We start from the raw sequence: 10,481 nt of genomic DNA, 5'->3' as shown, positions 1-10,481 counted from the left end.
TTCATCTCTCTCTTCCTAGTTGTCATTGTCATAGATTTTGTTCTCACTATCACTGGTTCTCAGACACTTCCATTTGCTCCCTCTTCTTTGTTTTTTGCTCTTGCACTGGCACTTGTCTCATTCACTCTTTTCCTAGAGCTGTTCTGTCACTATCAACTGTGTTCCAATACCACTGCATCCCTCTCTTTCTCTCACATTGCCATTGTCTCCTTCGCTCTTTCTATACCACAACCACTGCCTACTATCTTTCAGTATTTATTACTTTTCCGACTCTTTCCAACTACGACTGTCTCCTTTCCCCTCAGCATAGAAAGGCGCCGATATGTTCGTATGCCAGAAATTTTGGGAAAATTTTTAAGATGCGGGGAAGGTAGAATGAGATAGCTGGTACCGACCTTTCCAGTCAGAGTCTTTTAAAACACGAGGGTAGTCGCGTTTTTAGATCTTTATAATCTTTCTATTATTACACTCAAGACCGAATTTTACATGCAAAAATATTTTGCATGTGCTTCAGCATCGTGGAGTCCTCAGAACCATTCTGATGATAACATATTTCTAGGTCACTTCATAAAATATGTTTTCGCCTCATGCCGGATACCACATCTGTATTTTACGTGTATAAATAGAGTAACTTTGAACCTGTGTTCTCGGAAACGGATAAAGGCTTTTTCGAGATCTTGCTCTTAGGAATATATCGTAAAAACTACAGCCATTTGCTCTACACAGCCGACTTGGAATCAGTAGATCGGTTCGGTTTTGGTAATCAACACTCATATTTTGGAGTGTTTCTCGACAATGGATAAGGATTTTTTAAAAGCGGAAGATGGCGCTTCTAGAATGCTTAAAGAATATACCGTTAAAATTTGAGCTATTTTCTGCGGTTAGTTGCTTGGATATCCACTACTGACGGTGAAAAACGCTTTTTTGGGGTTTTCCCGGGAAGCGTCCATATACTAAATGGTGCCTTTATAAGCCTCTTAAGGCGCGCCGTACACTAATCTAACGCAAAAAGAACCAACCAATTTGCTCAATTTGCCTAAGCTGGAGAAAGTGTGTAATTTTCAAAAACTGACCATGTACTGTAGGACAGCTCAGTTAAATGTTGCTTCTGTTGGGTATAAAAATTGTCCGCAGGCAAAACGCTTGACTCTGCCTTCGTGTCACCAGTGGAACCCGAGGTATGAGCCCCGTAAAAATCCCATTTTTGTGCGCGGCGTTTTGGAACATATTGGTAGCGCATGATGTCGCAACTGTGGTCAAGTGTGTGAGATACATGTCGGGTCGAACCTATGGCTAAACATTAGCGTATGAAAAGAAGGTCCCTAAGAATGGACTCTCGTTTGCCTGCCGAGTGAGAAACAGGAATATTGAAATACATTAACTGGCACACACTGAAGAAAGACGTGCATTTCGCGGAGACTTGTTTAGAATAACCGTCTTGTAGGGCGCTCACTACTCGGCCGAAAGCGTGTGTATCTCGTAGAGGTGCACAAACAGTCTTCCTTCGAATGTTCTATCCCTGAATGTGATTCGCAAAGGACAGATATAGTTAGCGCTCCAGACTACTTCCTCTTGTTGTCGTTATCGGTCGAGTGGTGTTGCTGATAATGCAAACAGTGGCAGACTGTCGATAATGCAAACAGTGGCAGACACCGTGCTACGATGTCATTCACATATCTAACGCGGAACAGGTGTTGTATTTTTTAATGAAAGACCTTTCTGTCGACCTCTGAGCACAGGAAATCGCTGCTTGCATCCACCTGTGTGGTGGAGGTAAATTTCTCTCTTCAGTAGAGTGTTTTGTGAATCCGATCGTGACACGGACAACAGATATTGGACACACCGTTAGGTCTGCTAGTATCGCTCGAATAGTAATTTAAAGCTTACAGCGTGCAAGCATTGTCTCATACGGAAAGGAAAATTACCAGTGTAGAAAGTTTCCCGCCGAATTGGTCTTTTGCAAAGCGACGCCATTCAAAAACTCAACAACTGTTGTGAGATACAAGACATTCAAGATCTGCCTCTGCAGCGGTCGACCGCACCACCTCATGACCGCTAACTAACAGTTACGATTATTAAAAGTATCCGGACACCTATTAATGGACATTGCTCTGGAATATATCCACCCTTAGTATTTATGACCGCTTGAACTCTGTTGGGGACACTTTCTACGAGTTATCTGAGTGTCTATGGAACAATGGCAGCCCATTCTTCCTCAACAGCCGAAACCAGAGAACGTACTGATGTTGGACACTGGAGTCCAACTGGTAAGGGTGAGGATAAAAAGCAATCAGTTGGGTCTCTTGGCGTTCATTCCAATTGACAGTACAGACGACTAGCATCGTGGTGCACGACAAAAGGAGGGGGAGGGGGAAGAAACACATGGAATGAGATCTGGACCAATGGCATCAGGTTCTCTTCTCATATCATCATAGAAGACTGTAGGCACGAACGCACATCTCAGTTACAGTCCTACAGCTTCACCATAGAAGTGGGCAGGTCATATTTGGAGATGATATCATGTCTAGACGGCGAACGCCTCACATCGCTATCGAGGATAATTTGAGAGCTGTCCAATATCGGGACAGGAAACTCGAACCTATTATACAGCCTTACAGCCAACACTTTCGCAGTGGATTCGTCTTTCAAGATAATGTTGCATCCATCCCTATTTTCAACGTAAATGTAGGTAATTTTCGCCAGTAAATTACTCGCTGACTGTCAAATGCTATTACTGCAAATACAGTATTGGTGATGCAGGTCCATCGTCTAGCGTTTGTCTTTAGCAGTGTGACTTTTCCTTATTCACTATTCGACTCTCTCGTCTAAGTTTCCGTACATGAAGGACACAAAAATTGGCTGCTGCCATAATAGCACATCTAAAGTTGCAAATAGAAGCATACTGTTCTGATGTATTGACTCAGGAATGGGTCATTTATGTATAGCTAGCTGTTACTCCTGGCTGCACTCACATATCAGTAGTTTTGTTATGTTGAATGATGCTGGGTAAGTAGGCTGCTGTACATGCAATAGCATCAACTCCTCTCACATGTCTGCCTTCTGCCTGTTTGGGTAAGTATGGAACCACCCATCCAAAGGCCGACAAGACAGCCAATGCTCCCCCCAGCCCCCTCCATCACCCCCCTACCCCAAGTGGGTCGCCAATCCGTCTGACCGTGTGTGGGCACATTGTGACTGCGTGGCGAATCCTACCTGCGCCCGGTCGTTTCCACCATGCCAAAACAGAAGGAAAAATGACGTAGTGTGGGATGGCAGGTGGAGACCGGGCGTAGCAATCAGCAGTGTGCTGATGGAGCTGATGCACCCGGACCCTAGACCCGACTGCAATAGAATCATATACCACAAAGGTGAACCTTTTGGGGCAGACCAGTTCAGGAGTATGGGGTTGGGGGTTGGCCGACCGATCAGCCTGTGAATGGGCGGCTTAACTCATGACGTGCACTCCCTCTCCCAATCTCTCCAACACACAATGCATTGGCATGTGCAGCACTGCTGCTGAGCAGGAGCATGCATCTATCCATCGAGCTATTGAAGTATCTATACCTTTGCCTTGTGCAATAAATGGTGTGGAAGTATGGATTAAACAAACTGAAGATTGTACGAGGGTTGGAACTTCAATAGTGGCAACTATTTATTTACAGCTCGTACAAAGTAGATACGTGTTTCAACGTTTTACTGACCTTCAAAGTAGTCACCAGCATTGTGTATAACCCGTTGCCAGCGATGTGAAAGTCGTAGGATACTTAGCAGTGCCCGTTGTGTTGACAGTTCGAGCGGCGCGGTCTATTGCCCGACGAATTTGTAGCAGTTCTGAAGTGAATGCCGTGACGTGTTTCCTTCAGTTTAGAAATAGAGTTGAACTCACGAGGGCTTAAGTCAGGAGAGTGCAGTAGGTGGTATAGCACTTGGCAGCCCCATCAGTAACAGCTTGCACTGTACGTATTTGAGCATTGTCCTGCAAAATGATGGTCAGATCCTGAAGAAAGTGTCATCACTTCTGGCTCTAAGCTGGTCGTAGGTTGTGTTCCAAAAATGAACAGCATAGAGACAGAAATGATGACACTTTCTGCAGGACCTGACCATCATTTTGCAGGACAATGCTACACTGTTATTAAAATAAAAGGTTTTGCCTAGTAAGCACTAAAACACACAAGAAATTACAAAAGTAAGCTAGTAACTACACAGATAACTGAAAATATGTCACTCCTGTTTGAAGCTCGTAAAACTATGTAATAAACGAACGGTGAACTCGCTTTCACTCTCACTGACAGTCTAGCCGATTATAGCAAACACTATTCTGACCCCAGCACACACATTTCTTCCTCTGCCTCTAGAGTTTTCTTCGGCTATTCAGGACTCTATTACAGCGACTGTCACCATTATGCGATAATACTATCGCCTTGCTTGGCCTTTGCTGTCATTGTGTGCAATATATAACGGGCATTCAAATGAAACCCGGTCACTAGTGTAAAGTAACAGTAACCATTTTACCAACTCAAAAATGTACTGTAGTTATGCGCAGTACACATGCTCAAAAATAGTCGCCAAAACTGTTGGCACATTCATCCCATTGCGACACTAGCCGGTCGATCCCATCTTTGAAGAAGCTAGTAGGCTGCTGTCGCATCCAGGCCTATACCCGGTCACACACTTAGTCGTCCGTTGCAAGTCGATGTCCGCGAATAGCTTGTTTTAGAGGTCCAAACACATGAAAGTCACACGCTGACTTCCGCAACCATTTCCGGTGTGATGACACGATGAGCCTGTCCAGGACGAGCATCGTCTTCCAGTGACTCGCCCCCCTCAAGGAAACGTTTGCGCCATTCGACAACACTCGAACGACTCAGACTGTACCCACCGTACGCAACCTTCATGCGTCGATACATTTCACGGCCTCCAACTCCCTCCGCCGCCAAAAATCGAATCACTCCTCGTTGTTGCTGCTTACTCGCCTGCATGCTAGGTAGTGGACGATAACTTGTGTGACCACCTTCTCTAGGGCGTGAAACCACACTGGTTCACACGCGTCAGTCTCTCTACCAATAGATGGCGCCACCATACCTGTAGTTACGTGGTACCACCTTTTGTGTAAGGCAAAGGTAGGCGCACTGACCAGGTTTCATTTGAATTAGTCTCATAGACAAGAGCTCTGTCGTACTCATCAGTTAATCATGTTAATCATTTGAACGTGTGTTTTAATACGGGCATTATCAAATTCGTGTGTGTATTTGCACACTTTCACATAGAGCTCAAAAAGTTTCGTGCCCAAAAAGGTTGCCTGAATTAGAGCTCGTCCGCCTAACGACAGTCCTGCAGATTAAAAGGGCATAACCAGTTAAAGCCAAAAGCCAGGACCTAGATAAGGAAGAGAGCAGGCTGGTAAAATCTCTAGCTTTTCTTTCCTTTGTTGGCAGTATTTCGTTCTAGATAGCCAGAATCCTCCGGAAATTTCAAGCTATCCCCCGCAGACGTTCTGGAATCCCTGAAGTATGGTTTATTATTGCAGAAGGGGATCTGCAACAGTCCGGCGCCTTGGGTTCGCTGTCATCGATCATCCTCCATGCAGTCCCAATTTGGCTCCATCCGATTTTCATCCGTTTTCAAGACTTAAAGAACGCCTTCGAGGACTTCACTTTGATAGCGATGAAGCGGTGAATCAGATGTGAGGTTATGGGTCCGTCAAGAAAGTCAGTCTACAGTGACGGTATCAACAAACTGTCCCGTAGTTAGGGTAAATGCGCTCGTCGCCATGGTGACTATGCCGAGAAATTAATACGTAGATATGAAGGACAAAGACGTGAAATGTCAATAACGTTTGCTTTATTTAAAAACCTTCAAGAGTTTTCACATTAAAAAATTCGGAGGCATTATTTTTCAACACACACTCGTAGTTCCTTTGCAGGGCGTGAGTGTTTTAAGAAAAGTAGACGAGTGAGATGAGAAGTGCCGATCTATGAGGACGGTTCGTTGCATTCTCATAATCACCAAGCGAAACATCGAAGTGACTCATTATGTGTTAAAACTGTGCGTACGAGGGCGCTATCTTTGGCTTTCCTCGGACCACCTTTTATGACAGCATAAAAGACTTGAGTCCAGAGCGCCTCAGTGCCTTGAGCGACATGTAAATGTTAAAAGGAACAGAACTGCTGAAATGTCCTATTCTTATAGTTATCTTTTATTATGGATCAGACTCTCGGTAAAAATTTCCCGTTGTTGCGTTATTGTTTAAAGGGAAAGCTCGTGATGGCCACACAAACAAAATAACAGAACTTTTCTGCTTGCAGTCATTGACTGGAGGATTTAAACAACAGCAACAAATGTGCAAAATACCAAAACTATGAAGCAATGGAATATGGTAGATTTAAGTGAACGCTTAACTGTAAAAAGTAATTTTTTAGATGTTTTTGTTGTTATTCTTAAATTATCACTTAATTCTGGGTGCATTCTTCAGCCTCGTGGCATTCTTCTCTCAGTCCTCTGTAGTGAGCGATGTAATGCCAGACCCACACTAAGGGAATCGTCTCTACTTACATGAGTAACCAAGTACGGGAGAAGTTTCTATAGCCTAAAATCCGTGATTTTATCTCTCACTTATGCAGTGTGGACTGCTATGTAACGATATTATATTCTTGTCTTAAAAGCAGATAAACTGCTGCTACGCTGGACCTCTCTCTCTCTCTCTCTCTCTGTCTCTCTCTCTCGTACAGTGTCCGCTGCCTTCATGACTCAGCAAGTTTATTTGTATTTCATTCAGCTATGTGGCCGGATACACTTCCTGTCGCCACAGCAGTCAGTTAAGCAAAGAGGGGGAACCCGATTGTGCCGTCTGTGAATTGCGTAAACTTTGTTTTGTGTGTAATTATTTGTGTATCATTTTCTGGAACGAAGATTGGAGACAAGTCACAGATTTACCTAAATGAATGTGGATAACCACCCAAAAACCATAGTCTGGCCAGTGTACGTGACAAGTGGTCGTTAAACCTACGCGCTGATTCGATCTAGGTGTGGTTCTGTCCCCTGTGTCGGCAGCTGTCGCGTTTCGGGCAGAGCGGGTGGCACGCACTCTAGACATCAGAGGAAATAAACTAACGGCGACCACAAATTTTTATGAGTTTTTGCAGTGTCCGCTCCTTTTTTTCGTAATGTAGTGTGCCAAGTCTGTGTCATGTCGACTGACTACTTATTGTAATGTTAGGTTTGCAGGATTATGAAAGACTGTCGAAAAAGAAAGGTGGTGAGAGAAAAGGTTTCCAGATATTTAGAGGTATTGGTGAGTCCAGATGCTGGTATAAAGCTTATTCCTCATTAATAATAAACTATCCAGCCACATTAATGCGACCACCTGTCAGATGCGTGAATAACCACCTTTTGCAGACCGCTAAGAGACGTGTAGAAAGAGAGTAAGCGAGGTTCTGAAAGGTAACGACACGGATGTGGAGCCATGTCGACTCCAATGCCGCGCCCAGTTGCGCTAGATTCTTCGGTTGAGGATCCATGACGTCAATAGCCCGGTCGACTGGTTCCATCGCGTCACGAAAACGTTTCCCAGACCATAACGCTTCCTCTTCCGGCCTGAACCCTTCCGACGAATGTTGCAGGGCGTTCCCTTTCAGACGTTTCACGCACCGGCGGCCATCTGGTTTTTGAAGCGTAAAATGTGATTCATCTGAAAAGGCCAACTGACGCCAATCATGGAGGGCTAGTAGCAGTATTGGCAAGTAAATTCCAGCCTTCGTTGCCCACGAACAGCGGTCAGCTTCGGTGCATGAACAACGCACCTTCTGCAGAGGCCCATAGGCAGCAACGTTCACTGAACGGTCGTTGAAGAGATACTGTTGGTAGCCCCTTGTCTCACCCGGGTGGTTAGTTGCTCAACAGTTGTACGTCTATTCGTTCGTACATATGTCCGCAACTGTCATTCATCCCTGTCATCCACGGCGTGTTGTTTATCGCAGTCGCCACGGCGTCGGTTTTGGATAGCGCTGTTCTGCCATGCAAGGTATACTTTTACCAAAGTGGCACGCGAACAGTTTGTAAGCTTAGCTGTTTCGGAAATGTTTCCACCCTTGGCCCGAAAGCCAATGATCATGCCAATTTGGACGTCAGATAAATCACCCGTCTCCGAATTACGACAAAGACTGCACTGTTTTTCGCGTCCTCCGACAAGCCTTATTTCCACTCCCCCCTCCCACTGCTAGTGTTGCCAAATGTCTTCAGTGAGCGGTTTTTGCACGTTGACGATGAACACAGGGGGTGGTCACAGTAGTGTGGCTGGACCATGTATAACGAGGGCATCTAACTTAACGCCTTCGATCGACAAGTAACTGTCATCTATGTCACTTGCTCTCGACCGATGAGGCGCTGTGGAAGCGTTTGGGACTTAACCCTTTGTTGCCTGACGGTACTTAAAAGTACCAATAAGTTTTGACTCTCATTATTTTCTCGTGGTGCAGTTTCGTGATCTGAGAGCCTGTCGGTACGTAACAGTAACTCTGCTCTACTGTTTCATAGATGTTATTGTGCAATACATAGACCTCTCTGGCGGTCAGAGCTTGAAATTGTTTTTCGCGCGCTGCTGTGAAAACAGAAGATTGTATTTGCTTGTTTCCATGGTGTTGCCTGAATGTGTGCGCAATTTATTGAAACTTCCGTTGAGTTTTCCATTGTACGTACTTACCTTCTTTGTTTTTTTATAATAGTTTGAAGCATTACGTTACAAGTGAATGAGACAAAGTGGAAAATATAAAGCGGACTTATTAGTACCGTCAGGTTGTGCGAACACCTTATTGTAGCAACAATGCGTTACCTCTCACTAGTTGTTCTGTCCACTTTTTCTCACACAGAAATCCGTAAATACATTTGCCTGTGGAACAATTAGAACAAACAGGAAAGGTTAGCCAGGGAATTTATCTAAAGAAAAATTTCTAAATCAAATCAAAGAGAGTCATCTTTAGACCTAACAGTATTTCAGTGGAAGGAAAATAAAGTAGTGCATTTTGCGTCAAACTTCCATGGCACTGAACAGAGGGTAGTGACAAGAAAACAGAAAGATGGAACTAGTATGACTATACCATGTGCAATTATTGTATGTGATTACAATAAAAACACGGGTGGTGTGGATCATGCAGACAGATTACGTTCAACTTAAGGTCTTGACAAGCGATCAAAGAAATGGTGGCACCGTCTCTTCTGGGGAGCAATATAAATTGCTTTTGTCAATGCTTACGTCATTTTCAGTGATCTACATGGGGCACTGCCACTGTTGGAATTCAGGCGTGCTGTAGCACTAGGGCCAATGAATGAACAGCAAGTGCCAAATCTCAAAAAGAGAAACTCTGGTAAAGATGAAATAACTCTCCCAAAGAGAAGGAAGGATAGCTTTTCTGTTCCGAAGGATGTACGTCTTGGCAACCGAGGGAACCATTTTGTAGTGTTCAGTTGTAAAAGAGGACGATGCGAAATGTGTGCGAAAAATAAAATTCAGTCGAGACCACATTTTCAGTGTAGTACATGTAAAGTGTACTTGTGCTGCAGTGAGAAAAATAACTGTTTCCTACAATTTCATGAGGTATCACTAAATATGTGATGTGTATAAAATGTCAAAAATGTATAGCTAAGTTACTATGTATTGTGAAGTTGCTCTAGAATAAATTTATGCGAAATTTAAAAAAAAATCAGAAATATCATATTTCTGTTAATTCATTTTCTAATGTAAAAATATTTAATATTTATGTGGCATAAAGTACAAGTTATAAAAATTGGAGCATTTTTCTGCGCATGTTGTGATTCTGTCCATGGAGTCTGACGGTACTTCTGAGTACCAGGAGAGAAAAAAGTTGTGAAAAATAAAATAAAATTTTACAAAAAATCCTACCATCATTTGAGGCCACAATAGCATAAATTCTGCAAAGAAAATGTTAAAAAGTAAATTTTATCTTATGTCAGGAAACAAAGGGTTAATGGAGAGCTCTGGGGCAGACTCGCATACAAGTGGTTTTCGTCACGTCTCGCCCTCCGCTACTATCCTGCCAAATAATAATGATGTGAATTTCCTCCATCGTCAGAATTACAGCTGGCTATCTCAGTGTCGAGTACCACAGGACTAGCGGTCGTCAGTGACGTCCGCTGAAGAAACAGGAATTAAAGATCTCGTTAGGTGTGGAGCTCTAGCTCGGAAAGTTTTAGGTTTTTAAAAAAAAGTTATATTGAAATAGTATAAGCTTCCTTTAAATTTCAAGTTAATATGTTTGGCGGTAAATTCCATGACATTGTATACAACAGTAACATGGACATGTAGTTCTGTTCTCGTCGAGTGTGAGATATTGGCAAGTAAGTATTAAATGAACCATGGACCTTGCCGTTGGTGGGGAGGCTTGCGTGCCTCAGCGATACAGATAGCCGTACCGTAGGTGCAACCACAACGGAGGAGTATCTGTTGAGAGACCAGACAAACGTGTGGT

Source organism: Schistocerca nitens, chromosome 1, assembly GCF_023898315.1.
Source record: "Schistocerca nitens isolate TAMUIC-IGC-003100 chromosome 1, iqSchNite1.1, whole genome shotgun sequence".
Taxonomy (NCBI): domain Eukaryota; kingdom Metazoa; phylum Arthropoda; class Insecta; order Orthoptera; family Acrididae; genus Schistocerca; species Schistocerca nitens.
Note: the sequence above shows the minus strand (reverse complement) of the source record.